Here is an 18,057-nt window from a genome sequence, read left to right on the forward strand (position 1 = left end):
ATTTTATATTCTGATGATAATACTTATTGTGCTGACAGTCTAAACTCCATTAGACTATTAGATTCTGAGAATGATAATTATAGAACCCAATAAAGCCGTTTTAATAATAGTATGTTAATTAAATGGTTGAACAGCCCTTGTAAAGATATTTACAAGAAGACTGCAGTGAAGATTTAACTTGGCAGAAATGTTTCTAAAGTGCAAATGTTATCTGCACTCAAATTAGAATAGACTAGACAACTTTATAGGAACATTGAGTCTAGAGAAAATTGAGGTAAGAATGTGCATTACCTAAATAATAATATGTGTCAAAGTACTTGTGTGGCCAAACCAGTAAGTTCTATAAATTTTAAATGTAGCTCAGAGTAATTTAATAGCCATGGAATAAGCAACTAAGTCCAATAAAGAAAGAGGAGAACTGCTACAGAGATATAAAGAATGAATAATAAACAGTAATGGAGGCATACTGTCTATTTTTCACTTGCCAGTGAAGCGAAGGTGGGAAATAGGCATTAGCTAAAGAAGAATGTAAAGTTGATATTTTTGTACAATTGGAAAGATTTTGTTAATGGTTCATAATTATAAAGTGAGGTCAGAAATGCAGAAGAGCATAATAATTTGAAATTTTTCACTGTCACTGTATCACTGTCATCCTTTTTCTTATCCTTTTACTCGAGCAGTCATCAGTAATGTATCCATTATGAGACTTCTTGCTACTGTTTTTGGCATATCGAATACACCACAGGTAGCTTGCCAGGCTCTGCCGTGCAGGTGAAATATTCTCACTAGTTTTGAATGAGGGTTCTCATGTCTATTGATTGTTTTTATTCTTTGCAATATATGTCAACCTTACTAAAGTGAGATGATAATTTTATTCTTGTTTTGAGCCACACTTTACCAAAATGTTTACCCAGTCATTTTCAAATATCATTACAAAGATTTCCTCTCCTAGAAGCCATGATTATGATCATTACATCATAAAGAAAGGAATGGGGAAGCAGCGTGCTTTTAAAAAGTGTGTAAGTTTTGGGCTAGAGCAAGAAGATAGTAAGTAGGTGCTTGCCTTGCATTCAGTCTACCTGGTCCAATTCCAGGAATCCCCAATGGTTCCCTGGGTCCTACCAAGAGTCAATCTAGATTACAAATTAAGAGTTATCCCCTTAACTACAAAATTCTTGACTTCCTTTTTTCTAACAGCTGCATAGTATTCCATTGTATAGATGTACCAAAGTTTCCTCAACCAGTCATCCGTTTTGGGGCATTCGGGTTTTTTCCAGATTCTGGCTATTGTAAACAGTGCTGCGATGAACATACATGTGCAGATTTTGTTTCGATTGTACTTTTTTGATTCTCTGGGATATATTCCCAGCAGTGGTATTGCTGGGTCAAATGGGAGCTCAACCTCTAGTTTTCTGAGAATCGTCCATACTGTTTTCCAAAAGGGCTGAACTAGCCGGCATTCCCACCAGCAGTGTAGAAGGGTCCCTTTCTCCCCACATCCTCTCCAACAGCGGTTGCTTTTGTTCTTTTGGATGTGTGCCAGTCTCTGTGGTGTGAGGTGGTATCTCATGGTTGTTTTGATCTGCATCTCTCTGATGATTAGTGATGCAGAGCACTTTTTCATGTGCCTTTTGGCCATTCGTATTTCTTCCTTGGTAAAGTTTCTGTTCATTTCTTCGCCCCATTTTTTGATGGGGTTGGATGTTTTCTTCTTGTAGAGTTCAACCAGTGCTTTATATACCATTGATATCAACCCCTTATCTGATGGGTATTGTGTAAATATCCTTTCCCATTCTGTGGATAGTCTTTGGATTCTGGTCACTGTATCTCTTGCGGTGCAGAAGCTTTTTAGTTTAATGTAATCCCATTTGTTGATCTCTGTTTTTACTAGATTGCTTAGTTCCGTGTCACCTTTGAAGATACCTTTATCTTCAATATCGTGGAGGGTTTCGCCGACCTTGTCTTCAATGTACCTTATTGTTTGTGGTCTAATGTTGAGGTCTTTAATCCATTTTGATCTGACTTTTGTGCATGGTGTCAGGTCAAGGTCTAAACCCATTTTTTTGCATGTGGTTGTCCAGTTGTGCCAGCACCATTTGTTAAAGAGGCTTTCCTTGCTCCACTTCACATCTCTTGCTCCCTTATCAAAGATCAGATGATCATACATTTGGGGTTGTGTGTAGGGATATTCCACCCTGTTCCATTGGTCTACGGCTCTGCCTTTGTTCCAGTACCATGCTGTTTTAATTGTTACTGCTTTGTAGTAAAGTTTGAGGTTGGGGAGGGTGATGCCACCCATCATCTTTTTCCCAAGAATTGTTTTAGCTATCCTTGGACGTTTGTTATTCCATATGAATTTTAGGATTGCTTGATCCATTTCTTTAAAGAGTGTCATGGGTATATTTATAGGGATCGCATTGAATCTGTATAATGCTTTAGGGAGTATTGCCATTTTGACAACATTGATTCTCCCTATCCACGAGCAGGGTATATGTTTCCATTTCCTCATGTCCTCTTTGATTTCATGGAGTAGCGTTTTGTAGTTTTCTTTGTAAAGGTCTTTTACTTCCTTGGTTAAGCTGATTCCGAGGTACTTGATTTTCTGGGGCACGATTGTGAATGGGATTGCTTTTTCATGTCCCTTTCCTCTGCCTCATTGTTTGCATATATGAAGGCCATGGATTTTTGGGTATTGATTTTGTAGCCTGCAACTTTACTGTATAAGTCTATTGTTTCTAAGAGTTTCTTAGTAGAGGTTTTAGGCTTCTCTAGATATAGTATCATGTCGTCTGCAAATAGTGAGAGTTTGATTTCTTCCTTTCCTATCTGGATGCCCTTAATCTCTTTTTCTTGTCTAATAGCTATCGCAAGTACTTCCAGTACTATATTGAAGAGGAGTGGTGAGAGTGGGCATCCTTGTCTTGTGCCTGATCTCAGAGGAAAGGCCCTTAGTTTTTCCCCGTTGAGGATAATGCTTGCCGTAGGCTTGTGATAGATGGCTTCAACTATCTTGAGGAAAGTTCCTCCAAACCCCATTTTGGCGAGGGTTTTCATCATGAAAGGATGTTGGATCTTGTCAAATGCTTTCTCTGCATCTATTGATATGATCATATGGTTTTTATCTTTACTTTTGTTGATATGCTGGATTATGTTGATTGATTTCCGAATGTTAAACCATCCTTGCATCCCTGGGATGAATCCCACTTGGTCGTGATGCATGATCTTTTTGATAGGTTGTTGGATCCTATTTGCTAGTATTTTGTTGAGGATCTTCGCATCGGTGTTCATCAGGGATATTGGTCTGTAATTTTCTTTCTTAGTGGTGTCTTTGTTTGCTTTTGGTATTAGGGAGATATGTGCTTCATAGAAACTGTTTGGGAGAGTTCCTGTTTTTTCAGTTTCCTGGAAAAGTTTGAGGAAAACAGGCAATAGGTCTTCTTTAAATGTTTGGAAGAATTCGCCAGTGAAACCATCTGGGCCTGGGCTTTTGTTTTTGGGGAGGTTTTTGATTACAGTTTCAATTTCCTTAACATTGATGGGTCTATTCAGGTATTCCAGGTCTTCTTTCTTCAGTGTTGGGAGATTGTAGGAATCAAGAATCCATCCATTTCTTTTTTTTTTTTTTTATAATTTATTTATTTTTAATTAGAGAATCACCGTGAGGGTACAGTTACAGATTTATACACTTTTGTGCTTATACTTCCCTCATACAAAGTTCGGGAACCCATCCCTTCACCAGTGCCCATTCTCCACCACCCGTAAACCCGGCGTCCCTCCCACCCTCCCCACTCCCATCTCCCCCCCACCCCACCCTGCCACTGTGGCAGGGCATTCCCTTCTGTTCTCTCTCTCTAATTAGCTGTTGTGGTTTGCAATAAAGGTGTTGAGTGGCCGCTGTGCTCAGTCTCTAGCCCTCATTCAGCCCGCAACTCCTTTCCCCCACATGGCCTTCAACTACAATGTAGTTGGTGATCGCTTCTCTGAGTTGCCCTTTCCCCGGAACGTGAGGCCAGCCGAGAAGCCATGGGGTCAACCTCCTGGTACTTATTTCTACGGTTCTTGGGTATTAGTCTCCCACTCTGATATTCTATATACCATAGATGAGTGCAGTCTTTCTATGTCTGTCTCTCTCTTTCTGACTCATTTCACTCAGCATGAAACTTTTCATGCCCATCCACTTAACTACAAAATTCTTGACTTCCTTTTTTCTAACAGCTGCATAGTATTCCATTGTATAGATGTACCAAAGTTTCCTCAACCAGTCATCCGTTTTGGGGCATTCGGGTTTTTTCCAGATTCTGGCTATTGTAAACAGTGCTGCGATGAACATACATGTGCAGATGTTGTTTCGATTGTACTTTTTTGCCTCTCTGGGATATATTCCCAGCAGTGGTATTGCTGGGTCAAATGGGAGCTCAACCTCTAGTTTTCTGAGAGTCGTCCATACTGTTTTCCAAAAGGGCTGAACTAGCCGGCATTCCCACCAGCAGTGTAGAAGGGTCCCTTTCTCCCCACATCCTCTCCAACAGCGGTTGCTTTTGTTCTTTTGGATGTGTGCCAGTCTCTGTGGTGTGAGGTGGTATCTCATGGTTGTTTTGATCTGCATCTCTCTGATGATTAGTGATGCAGAGCATTTTTTCATGTGCCTTTTGGCCATTCGTATTTCTTCCTTGGTAAAGTTTCTGTTCATTTCTTCGCCCCATTTTTTGATGGGGTTGGATGTTTTCTTCTTGTAGAGTTCAACCAGTGCTTTATATACCATTGATATCAACCCCTTATCTGATGGGTATTGTGTAAATATCCTTTCCCATTCTGTGGATAGTCTTTGGATTCTGGTCACTGTATCTCTTGCGGTGCAAAAGCTTTTTAGTTTAATGTAGTCCCATTTGTTTATCTCTGTTTTTACTAGATTGCTTAGTTCCGTGTCACCTTTGAAGATACCTTTATCTTCAATATCGTGGAGGGTTTCGCCGACCTTGTCTTCAATGTACCTTATGGTTTGTGGTCTAATGTTGAGGTCTTTAATCCATTTTGATCTGACTTTTGTGCATGGTGTCAGGTCAAGGTCTAAACCCATTTTTTTGCATGTGGTTGTCCAGTTGTGCCAGCACCATTTGTTAAAGAGGCTTTCCTTGCTCCACTTCACATCTCTTGCTCCCTTATCAAAGATTAGATGATCATACATTTGGGGTTGTGTGTAGGGATATTCCACCCTGTTCCATTGGTCTACGGCTCTGCCTTTGTTCCAGTACCATGCTGTTTTAATTGTTACTGCTTTGTAGTAAAGATTGAGGTTGGGGAGGGTGATGCCTCCCATCATCTTTTTCCCAAGAATTGTTTTAGCTATCCTTGGACGTTTGTTATTCCATATGAATTTTAGGATTGCTTGATCCATTTCTTTGAAGAATGTCATGGGTATACTTATAGGGATCGCATTGAATCTGTATAATGCTTTAGGGAGTATTGCCATTTTGACAACATTGATTCTCCCTATCCACGAGCAGGGTATATGTTTCCATTTCCTCATGTCCTCTTTGATTTCATGGAGTAGCGTTTTGTAGTTTTCTTTGTAAAGGTCTTTTACTTCCTTGGTTAAGCTGATTCCAAGGTACTTGATTTTCTGGGGCACGATTGTGAATGGGATTGCTTTTTTCATGTCCCTTTCCTCTGCCTCATTGTTTGCATATATGAAGGCCATGGATTTTTGGGTATTGATTTTGTAGCCTGCAACTTTACTGTATAAATCTATTGTTTCTAAGAGTTTCTTAGTAGAGGTTTTAGGCTTCTCTAGATATAGTATCATGTCGTCTGCAAATAGTGAGAGTTTGATTTCTTCCCTTCCTATCTGGATGCCCTTAATCTCTTTTTCTTGTCTAATAGCTATCGCAAGTACTTCCAGTACTATATTGAAGAGGAGTGGTGAGAGTGGGCATCCTTGTCTTGTGCCCGATCTCAGAGGAAAGGCCCTTAGTTTTTCCCCGTTGAGGATTATGCTTGCCGTAGGCTTGTGATAGATGGCTTCGACTATCTTGAGGAAAGTTCCTCCAAACCCCATTTTGGCGAGGGTTTTCATCATGAAAGGATGTTGGATCTTGTCAAATGCTTTCTCTGCATCTATTGATATGATCATATGGTTTTTGTCTTTACTTTTGTTGATATGCTGGATTATGTTGATTGATTTCCGAATGTTAAACCATCCTTGCATCCCTGGGATGAATCCCACTTGGTCGTGATGTATGATCTTTTTGATGAGTTGTTGGATCCTATTTGCTAGTATTTTGTTGAGGATCTTCGCATCGGTGTTCATCAGGGAAATTGGTCTGTAATTTTCTTTCTTAGTGGTGTCTTTGTTTGCTTTTGGTATTAGGGAGATATGTGCTTCATAGAAACTGTTTGGGAGAGTTCCTGTTTTTTCAATTTCCTGGAAAAGTTTGAGGAAAACAGGCAATAGGTCTTCTTTAAATGTTTGGAAGAATTCGCCAGTGAAACCATCTGGGCCTGGGCTTTTGTTTTTGGGGAGGTTTTTGATTACCGTTTCAATTTCCTTAACATTGATGGGTCTATTCAGGTATTCCAGGTCTTCTTTCTTCAGTGTTGGGAGATTGTAGGAATCAAGGAATCCATCCATTTCTTTTAAGTTCTCCTTTTTTATGGCATAAAGACCTTCAAAGTAGTCTCTAATGATCTTTTGAATCTCACTGGTTTCTGTTATGATGTCCCCCTTTTCATTTCTGATTCGATTTATTAGAGTTTTCTCTCTTTCTTTCTTTGTGAGTCTTGCTAGCGGTTTATCAATCTTATTTATTTTCTCAAAGAACCAACTCTTTGTTTCATTGATCTTTCGGATTGTTTTTTTGGTTTCGATGTCATTAATTTCTGCTCTAATTTTTATTATTTCTTTCCTTCGGTCTGGTTTGGAGTCCTTTTTCTGGTCCTTTTCTAAGGTCTTGAGTCGTGAAGTCAAGCTATCTATGTGGGTCCTTTCTTCCTTCCTGAGGAATGCTTGGAGAGCTATAAATTTTCCCCTTAACACGGCTTTAGCTGCGTCCCATAGGTTTTGGTAGCTCGTGTCTTCATTCTCGTTAGTTTCTAAGTATCTTTTGATTTCTTCCTGGATTTCCTTCCTGACCCACTCATTGGCCAACATTGAATTGTTTAGTTTCCAGGTGTTTGATTTGATTTTCCGTGTTTGTGAGTGGTTAGCTTCTATCTTCAGCGCATCGTGGTCTGAAAAAATGGTTGATACAATTTCTATTTTTCCGATTCTATTGAGGTATGTTCTGGGGCCCAGTACATGGTCTATTTTAGAAAATGTTCCGTGTGCACTGGAAAAGAATGTGTATTCTTTCTTTTTGGGGTGTAAGGCCCTGTATAGGTCTATTAGGCCTCTCTCTTCTATTTCTTCTTTCAGAGTCAGTGTTTCCTTGTTGAGTTTTGTTCTTGTGGATCTATCTAGAGGCGATAAGGCCGTATTGAAGTCTCCGACTACAATTGTGCTGTTAGTGATGTCCTCTTTGAAGTCTGTTAGGAGTTGTTTTAAATATTCAGCCGGTCGTTCGTTAGGAGCATATACGTTTAAGAGTGTGAGTTCTTCCTGTTGTACATATCCCTTGATAAACAGAAAATGACCTTTGCTGTCCCTTTTGATCTTTTTCATCCTAAAATCTATGTTGTCGGATACCAGGATGGCCACTCCAGCTTTTTTAAGGGGGTTGTTTGCTTGGAGGATTGTTTTCCATCCTTTGACTTTGAGTCTATGTTTACTCTGTTTGTTCAGGTGTGTTTCTTGCAGGCAACAGAATGTTGGGTTTAATTTCCGGATCCATTTAGCCACTCTGTGTCTCTTGATAGGTGCATTTAGGCCATTGACATTGAGAGAGATTATTGTGATGTGGTTTTGTGTCATCTTTCTGTGGGATTTGTTATTCTTATGGGGCTCCTCCTTGTCTTACAGTAGCCCCTTTAGACCTTCTTTCAAGATTGGTTTTGAGTCTATGAAGGACCTGAGCTGTTGTTTATCCGAGAAGTAGTGTATGGTTCCTTCGAGTTTGAGTGAGAGTTTAGCCGGATAAAGTATTCTTGGTGAGGCATTCATTTCGTTGAGTTTTTTCACTATGTCCCACCATTGTCTTCGGGCTCGGAGGGTTTCTTCTGACAGATTGGCCGTAAATCTGAGGGGTGCTCCTTTGTATGTGATTTCCTTCTTTGACCTTGCTGCTTGCAGAATTGTGTCTCTATCCATGGTATCCGCCATTCTGACTATGATATGCCTTGGGGTCTTTTTATTCGGGTCTCTTTTTGCTGGTACTCTTCGGACTCCTTGTATCTGGATGCCTGCCTTCTCCAGCTCTGGGAATTTCTTAGCAATGATATCTTTGACTGTGTTTTTTTCATTGGGGTTGCTTCCCTGCGGTTCTGGTACTCCAATGATTCTTATGTTGTTCCTCTTGAAGTCATCCCCCAGGGCTCTGATTCGCTCGATAGCCATTTTGAGGTCTTTGGCCATGATTTGTTGTTGTCTATAAGCTTTCTGCAGCTCATCTTCCAGATCACTGATTCTGTCTTCGGCTGTAGTCATTCTACTGTTGAGGGCTTCTAGTGAGATTTTTATTTCATCTACCGATTCTTTTATTTGTGAGACTTCCGTTCGAAGGTTTGAAATTTCTGCTCTCATTTCTGCTCTCATTTCTTCCTGAATTTTCTTGGTAGACCGTTCCAGCGCTTGATTCATCTCCTCCCTTAATTTATTGGATGTCTGTTCCATATTTGCTTGGAGTAGGTCGACTCTCCTCCATATTTCCTCTCTGAATTGTTTATCTGAGAGGTCGTAGATGTTGGGAGCCTCTTTTGAGGTTTCTAGTATCTTTTCTTCTCCCTCTCTTCCTGGAGGGGATTTTCGCTGCTTCTTCATATTGTTATGGAAGTATAGGATTGGAACTTTGTAGGTGTTTATTCCTCCTACCTCTTGCTGAGAGAAGGAGGGGCTCTGTTTGTGCTATTTCTGATGGCAGCTTTATTCCTATTCTAGAAGTCTTCCTTACACTCAGCCTTTTCTTTGTGATTGATGTTGGGGCCTTAATGAAGACTTAAAGCTAAGTTGTCTTTACAAAAGCTTTGCTGAGCTTCTCTTATTCACTGATAATTTTTCTAAACTTAGAGCTAATAGGCTAGGTCGCATAAGTGTATGAGATGTGTTAAACCGATTTTCAAAGCAAGAAGACCATACCTAATGTGCTAAGGTAGGAGATAATAACTGCGGCCGCGTTAGCGGGCGCCGCTCTGGCAGGAGGCCACGCCCCTTTTTAGACCACGCCCCTTTCAGGCCACGCCCCCGTTTCTTCCTAGCAGGGGCTCCTGGGACAATGGTCCCAGGAAAGTCGGGGCGGTGGGGCGCGGGAAGTGGCGGCGGCAAGGGTCCCAAGTCCCGGCGGCCGCGTGGGAACCAGGGGCGCACTCGGGAGGCGTGGCTGGGAGTCTCCTGATTACCTGGGAGAAGGCCGGGTTGGAGGGAGCTGGGCGGACGGGAAAGCCGGGGCGGTGGGGCGCGGGAAGTGGCGGCGGCAAGGGTCCCCCATCCATTTCTTTTAGGTTCTCCTTTTTTGTGGCGTAAAGACCTTCAAAGTAGTCTCTAATGATCTTTTGAATCTCACTGGTTTCTGTTATGATGTCCCCCTTTTCATTTCTGATTCGATTTATTAGAGTTTTCTCTCTTAGAACCAACTCTTTGTTTCATTGATCTTTCGGATTGTTTTTTTGGTTTCGATGTCATTAATTTCTGCTCTAATTTTTATTATTTCTTTCCTTCGGTCTGGTTTGGAGTCCTTTTTCTGGTCCTTTTCTAGGGTCTTGAGTCGTGAAGTCAAGCTATCTAGGTGGGTCCTTTCTTCCTTCCTGAGGAATGCTTGGAGAGCTATAAATTTTCCCCTTAACACGGCTTTAGCTGCGTCCCATAGGTTTTGGTAGCTCGTGTCTTCATTCTCATTTGTTTCTAAGTATCTTTTGATTTCTTCCTTGATTTCCTTCTTGACCCACTCATTGTTCAACATTGAATTGTTTAATTTCCATGTGTTTGATTTGATTTTCCGTATTTGTGAGTGGTTAGCTTCTATCTTCAGCGCATCGTGGTCTGAAAAGATGGTTGATACAATTTCTATTTTTCCGATTCTATTGAGGTATGTTCTGGGGCCCAGTACATGGTCTATTTTAGAAAATGTTCCATGTGCACTGGAAAAGAATGTGTATTCTTTCTTTTTGGGGTGTAAGGCCCTGTATAGGTCTATTAGGCCTCTCTCTTCAATTTCTTCTTTCAGAGTCAGTGTTTCCTTGTTGAGTTTTGTTCTTGTGGATCTATCTAGAGGCGATAAGGCCGTATTGAAGTCTCCGACTACAATTGTGCTGTTAGTGATGTCCTCTTTGAAGTCTGTTAGGAGTCGTTTTAAATATTTAGCCGGTCGTTCGTTAGGAGCATATACGTTTAAGAGTGTGAGTTCTTCCTGTTGTACATATCCCTTGATAAACAGAAAATGACCTTCGCTGTCCCTTTTGATCTTTTTCATCCTGAAATCTATGTTGTTGGATACCAGGATGGCCACTCCAGCTTTTTTAAGGGGGTTGTTTGCTTGGAGGATTGTTTTCCATCCTTTGACTTTGAGTCTATGTTTACTCTGTTTGTTCAGGTGTGTTTCTTGCAGGCAACAGAATGTTGGGTTTAATTTCCGGATCCATTTAGCCACTCTGTGTCTCTTGATAGGTGCATTTAGGCCATTGACATTGAGAGAGATTATTGTGATGTGGTTTTGTGTCATCTTTCTGTGGGGTTTGTTGTTCTTATGGGGCTCCTCCTTGTCTTACAGTAGCCCCTTTAGACCTTCTTTCAAGATTGGTTTTGAGTCTATGAAGTTCCTGAGCTGTTGTTTATCCGAGAAATAGTGTATGGTTCCTTCGAGTTTGAGTGAGAGTTTAGCCGGATAAAGTATTCTTGGTGAGGCATTCATTTCGTTGAGTTTTTTCACTATGTCCCACCATTGTCTTCGGGCTCGGAGGGTTTCTTCTGACAGATCGGCCGTAAATCTGAGGGGTGCTCCTTTGTATGTGATTTCCTTCCTTGCCCTTGCTGCTTGCAGAATTGTGTCTCTATCCATGGTATCCGTCATTCTGACTATTATATGCCTTGGGGTCTTTTTATTCGGGTCTCTTTTTGCTGGTACTCTTCGGACTCCTTGTATCTGGATGCCTGCCTTCTCCAGCTCTGGGAATTTCTTAGCAATGATATCTTTGACTGTGTTTTTTTTTATTGGGGTTGCTTCCTGCGGTTCTGGTACTCCAATGATTCTTATGTTGTTCCTCTTGAAGTCATCCCCCAGGGCTCTGATTCGCTCTATAGCCATTTTGAGGTCTTTGGCCATGATTTGTTGCTGTCTATAAGCTTTCTGCAGCTCATCTTCCAGATCACTGATTCTGTCTTCGGCTGTAGACATTCTACTGTTGAGGGCATCTAGTGAGATTTTTATTTCATCTACCGATTCCTTTATTTGTGAGACTTCCGTTCGAAGGTTTGAAATTTCTGCTCTCATTTCTGCTCTCATTTCTTCCTGTATTTTCTTGGTAGACCGTTCCAGCGCTTCATTCATCTCCTCCCTTAATTTATTGGATGTCTGTTCCATATTTGCTTGGAGTAGGTCGACTCTCCTCCAGATTTCCTCTCTGAATTGTATATCTGAGAGGTCGTAGATGTGAGAAGCCCCTGTTGAGGTTTCTGGTATCTTTTCTTCCCCCTTTCTTCGCGGAGGGGATTTTCGCTGCTTCTTCATATTGTCACGGAAGTGTAGAGTTGGAACCTTGTAGTTATTTATTCCTCTTCCTTTTTGTGGGAAGAAGGGGCTCCTATTAAGATTTACAAACTTTCTTGATTGCATTTCAGTTCATAGAATATTTGAGTACCCATCTCTCCACCAGTGCACATTTTCCACAACTAATGGTCCCAGCATCCCTCCCACAACCACCACCCCTGGCTTATAAGAAGTGGAGTAATCCTCCTGGTACTTATCTCTAATAATTTTACGTCTTAGTCACCCATTCTGTTACTTTTCCACATATTACATATTACATATTTCCACATTCTGTTACTTTTCCACATGTTACATATTACATATTTCCACATATTACATATTCCACAAATGAGTACAATTTTTCTATGTCTGTCTGTCTCTTTCTGACTCATTACACTTAAATGATACTTTTTTTGTTGATCCCCTAAAATGCATATTTCAGGAATTCATCTTTTCCAATAGCTGCACTGTATTCCATTGTGTATATGTACAAAAGTCTCTTTAGCCAGTCATCTGTTATCAGCACGGTTTTATCAGATTAAGGCTATTGTAAATCCTACTACAATAAACATACAAGTTGAGATATCATTTCTACTGAACTATTTTGCATCTCTGGAATTTATTCCCAAAAGTGGTATGGCTGTGTCAAATGAGATCTCAAATTCTAATTTTTGGTGAAGTGTCCTTACTGTTTTCATAAAGGTCAGAACCATTGGCATTCTGACATGCAGTGTAGAAGAGTCTTTTTCTCCCCACATTAAGACAACAACAGTTGCTTTTGTTGTTTCAGATGTGTGCCAGTATCTGTGGTGTGAGATGGTATCTCTTGTTATTTTGGTCTGCATCTCCCTGATGATTAGTGATGAGGAGCATTTTTTTTTTTTTGCTTTTTGGGTCACACCCAGCGATGCTCAGGGGTTACTCCTGGCTTTGCACTCAGGAATTGCTCCTGGCAGTGCTTGGGGGACCATATGGGATGCCGGGGATCGAACCGAGGTCGGCCGCGTGCAAGGCAAACGCCCTACCCGCTGTGCTATCGCTCCGGCCCGAGGAGCATTTTTTATGTGTCTTTTGGCCATTTGGATTTCTTCTTTGAGTAGTTTCTCTTCATTTAATCACCTCATTTTCTGATTCAGTAAGGTGATTTCCTCTTGTGGATTTCAACCAGTGCCTTTTAGATCCTGGATATCAGCCCCTTATCAGATGGGTATTGGGTAATTATCCTTTCAATTCTGAGGCTGTCTTTGTATTCTTGCCACTGTATATTTTAAGGTGCAGAAGCTTCTCAGTTTAAGGTTGTTGGAATATTTCCCCTTTTCCAGCTGCCTTCTGGAGTTAATTTCAGGGGTAGTTTCCCTTTTGTCACAGAAACCTATCTGATCTTTGACCCGCAGATCTTGGGTGCTAGCCAGGCTTGACTTGACATTGTAGATTCCAGGCTCTGGCCCTGCCTAGTCTTTGGGATGTAAATTTCAGGTGCTGGCTAGTTTGTAATTGACATGTAGATTTCTTGCTGCAGCCAGCCTGGTCTTTGGGATGTAAATCCGAGTGCTTTCAGCCCAATGAAGGCTTGGGTTTTGGTTTTGTATCTTCTTTGGGGGGGGGCAGCTAGATTAATGGCCTGCAGATACAAGAGAATTATGTTGCCTCAATGTTCTTCCTGTAAGATCTTTTGGTGCCTTTGTTGACTTCAATGTATTGCGCCCTTTGGAAGGGCCATGATCAATAAAAGGGGTTCTGAGAGAAGGTGAGGGCGGAGAGTGTATAGAGGGAAGATTGGAATAAACTGCAAGTGAGACCAACCATCATGGCTCCATTCCTTCCTTCGCCTGCCACATCATCGCCATCAACCTCCCCAGGGTGGGGGAAGCGGCCGGAGGCTACCGAACTCGGGTGGCGGGAGAGACAGCTGCTGCCCTGGGCCCTGTGCCTGGCTCGGTGCGGTGAGGCATCCCTTCCCTCACCCGCGCCTTTTCTTTTTATTTTTATACAAAGGTAGTCCCATTTGTTAATATCTGTTTCCATTTGCTTGGCCAGCAGTGTTTCACATTTAAAGAAAGCTTTAGCTTCAATGTCCTGGAGGGTTTTGTCAACCTTGTCTTCCATAGACCTGATGGATTCTGTTCTGATGTTGAGATCTTTAATCGATTTTGATCTGACTTTTGTGCATGGTGTTTGGTAGAGGTCTGAGCCCATTCTTTTGCATGTTTTTGTCCATTTTTGCCAGCACCATTTGTTAAAGATAGTTTCCTTGGTCTACTTGACATTTCTTACTCCCTTATCAATGATTAGATGATCATATATTTGAGAGTGTGTGTCAGGATATTCAACCCTGTTCCATTGATTTGCAGCTCTGCTTTTGTTACAGTACCAAGCTGTTTTAATTACTATCACTTTGTAGTAGAGTTTGAGGCCGGGGAAGGTGATGCCTCCCATCTTCTTTTTCCCCAGAATTGCTTTAGCTATTTGTGGGGGCTTACTGTTCCATATGAAGTTCAGGAGTGTTAGCTTCATTTCTTTGAACAATGACATGGGTATCTTTATAGGGATTAAATAAATTTGTACAATATGAGCAGTGGAAAGTTTTCGATATCCTCATTTCTGCTTTTTATTTCTTGTAATACGAATTTGTAGTATTCTTTTTATAGGTCATTTATCTTCGTACTTAACCTGATTCTTAGGTACTTGATTTTCTGAGGTATAATTGTGAAGGGGATTGCTCTTTTCATATCATTTTCTTCTCTCTGATTATTTGCATATAGGAAAGCCATGAATTTGTGGTATTAATTTCATAGCCTCCAACTGTAGTATACAAGTGTATTGTCTATAGGAGTTTCTTGGTAGAGGTTTTAGGGATCTATAAATATAGTATCATATCACCTGCGAATAGTGAGATCTTGATTTCTTCCTTTGCTACCTGAATGTCTTCAGTATTTTTTTCTTGCCTAACTATTATTGCAAGTGTTTTCAGAACTATCTTGAACATAGTGGTGAGTGTGGGCATTCTTGTCTCATCCCTGATATTGGACTGAAGGCTCTTAGTTTTTTTCCCATTGAGGATGGTACTTGGATTGTGGTAAATGGTTTTGACCATATTGACGAAAATCCCTTCTATACCCATTTTAACGAGAATTTTCATCATAAACAGTTCCTGGATCTTGTTAAATGCTTTCTCTGCATCTATTGATGAAAGACTATACGGATTTATCTTTCCTTTTGTTGATATAATGGATTATGTTGATTTTCAAATGTTAAACCATCCTTACATCCCTGGGATGAATGCCACTTGGTCATTGTATATTAACTTTTTGATGTGTTGTTGGATTCTATTTGCAAATATTTTATTGAGGATATTTGCATAGGTTTCATCAGGGATATTGGCTTGTTTTTTTTCTTTTTTTGTGGTGTCCTTGTTTGCTCTTTGTATTTGGGAGATATCTGCCTCTTAGAAATTATTTGGGAGAGTTTCTGTTTCTTCAATCTTGGAAAAGCTTGAGAAGGATTGCAATAAGTCCTCGTTAATAGTTTGGAAGAATTTGCTTGTGAATCTATCTGGTCCAGGGCTTCTGTTTTTTCTTTTGAAGAATTTTGATTACAGTTTCAATTTCTTCGAAAACAATAGGTCTATTTAGGTATTTCAGATCTTTCTGGTTCAACTTTGGGAGATTATAGTAATCCAGAAATTTATCCATTTCTTCTAGGTTATCTTTTTCCTGGCCTACAGACTTTCAAATTAGTCTCTGATGATTTTTTAAATTTCTTTGGTTTCTGTTGTGAAGTCCCCCTTTTCATTTCTGATTTGTTTATTAGGGTTCTCTCTCTTTCTTTGTGAGTCTTGTTAGTGGTTTATCAATCTTGTTTCTTTTATCAAAGAACCAGAGTTTGGTTTTATTTTAGTCTCAGATTGATTTTTGAGTTTCCATGTCATTAATTTCTCCTCTAAGTTTTGTTATTTCTTTCCTTCTGCCTACTTTGGGCTTCTTTTGTTGGTCCTTTTGTAAGATCTTGAGGTGTGAAGTCAAGTTCTCTATGTAGGTCCTTTCTTCCTTTCTGAGGAATGTTTTGAGAGCTATAAATTTTCCCCTTAACATGGCTTTAGCTGAATCCCATAGGTTCTGCTAACTCCTGTCTTCATTCTCATTTGTTTGCAGGTATCTTTTTTCTCTTCCTTCATTTGTTTCCTGACTCACTTGTTTTTCAACATTGAGTTGTTTAATTTCCAGGTGTTTTATTGGTTGTCTGCATCTGTGCGTGATATACTTCTATCTTCAGTGCATCGTGGTCTGGAAAGATTGTCAATTCAGTGTCTATCTTCCTGATTCTATTGAGGTATGTTTTGTGACCCAGCATGGGTCTATTTTAGAAATATTTCATATGCACTGGGAAAAAATGCGCATTCTTTCTTTTGGGGATGCAAAGCCCTGTATTGATCTATTAGCCCTCTCTCTTCAGTCTCTTCCTTCAGAGGCATTGTTTCCTTGTTGAGTTTTAATCTTGTTGATCTACCTAGAGGTGATAGGGCATTGTGAAGTCTCCAGTTACTATTGTGTTGGTAGCAATGTCCTTGTAAAAATCTGTTAAGAGTTGTTTTGAGTAATTAGCTGGTCTTTCATTAGGTGCTTACACGTTTAGCTGTGTGATTTCTTCCACTGTACATATCCCTGGATTAGTAAAAAATGTTCTGTGTTTGCTCTGACTGTTCAGGTATGTTTCTTGTAGGCAGATGAATGTTAGATTTAGTTTCTGAATTCATTTTGCCACTGTATCTCTTTAATTGGTGCATTTAGACCATTGACATAGAGAGAGAGATTTATTTTATTGGGGCTTAGTACCATCTTTTTGTAGGGGTTTGTTGTGCTTGTTGGGGTTGTTCTGGTCTTACAGTAACCCCTTTTCTCCTTCTTTAAAGTTTGGTTTTGAGACTCTATGAAGTTCCTGACTGTGTGTATCCATGAAATACTGCATGGTTTCTTTGAGTTTGAGTGAGAGTTTAACCAGATAAAGTGTTCTTGGTGAGGCTTTCATTTTATTGAGTTTTTCACTATATCTCATATTGTCTTCGGGCTTGGAGGGTTTCCTTTGATAGGCCTGCTGGAAATCTGAGGGGTGCCCCTTTGTATGTGACTTCCTTCTTTGACCTTGCTGCTTGCAGTATCATTTCTCTATCTGTGACAACCATCATTCTGACTATATGTCCTGGAGACTTTTTGCTAGGGTCTCTTAGCTGAGACTTTTCGTGCTCCTTGGTCTGGATGTCTGCAATCTCCAGCTGTGGGAACTTTTCAGCAATATTTTTAACTGTGACTTTTTCATTACAGTTGTCTCCCTGTTCTTCTGGTACTCCTATGATTCTAATATTGTTCCTCATTTTTAGTGATGATTTCACTAGGAGGTGAAATCATCTCCTAGGTCTCTGATTCACCTAAGAGCTATTTTGAGGTCTTCCCATTGCTTCTTGTTGCCTGTCATCTTCCTGCATCTCATCTTCAAGCTCACTGATTCTGTCTTTGGCTGTTGCCATTCTACTATTGAGGGCTCCCACTGAGGTTTTATTTTCACCTACATAGTCCTTTTTGTGACAGTTATTTTGTAGCTTTTTAATTTCTGCTTTCATTTCTTCCTGTATTTTCTCGGCTGTCTTTGCCATTGTTTCTTTCATGTCCTCCTTTATGTTACTGGATGTATGTTTAAACATTTCTTTGAGTTCATTGAACATCTTCAATATTTCATCTCTGAATTCTTATTTGTGATATTCTATTTGTGGGTAAAGCTTGTCTGGACCCTTTTAATCATCTTCTCCTCATGGTGGGGATTTTCACTGTTTCTTCATGTTTTTGTAGTAGTATGGTGGTGAACCCTTCCGGTTCACTATCAATATTCCCCTCTTGTTTTGAGAAAGAATTTTGGATGAGCTTGGTCGATGGTTGTCATCTTTCCCCCTTATAGACTTTCACCTTCCTCACAGGTGCTCCTCAGCGGCTTAGGTGACATCTCTATTGAAGCTTTGGTGGATGTGTTCTTTTATATTAGATTTGTACAGCTTCTTGTGACTCCAGTATTATGGGGCATTTGGAATAAGCTACTGGACTGTTGGTCTAATGTGTTTGACATGGCAAATATATTGTCCACTAAAATAGGTGATTGAAATGAAGATGTGGGTCCAGAGTGTCAGGAAAAGGGAAAATAACTACATAACTGCAGCCTCATAAGAGGCCACACCCACTTCTTC

This window comes from Sorex araneus, chromosome 6 (genome assembly GCF_027595985.1).
Source record: "Sorex araneus isolate mSorAra2 chromosome 6, mSorAra2.pri, whole genome shotgun sequence".
Classification (NCBI taxonomy): Eukaryota; Metazoa; Chordata; class Mammalia; order Eulipotyphla; family Soricidae; genus Sorex; species Sorex araneus.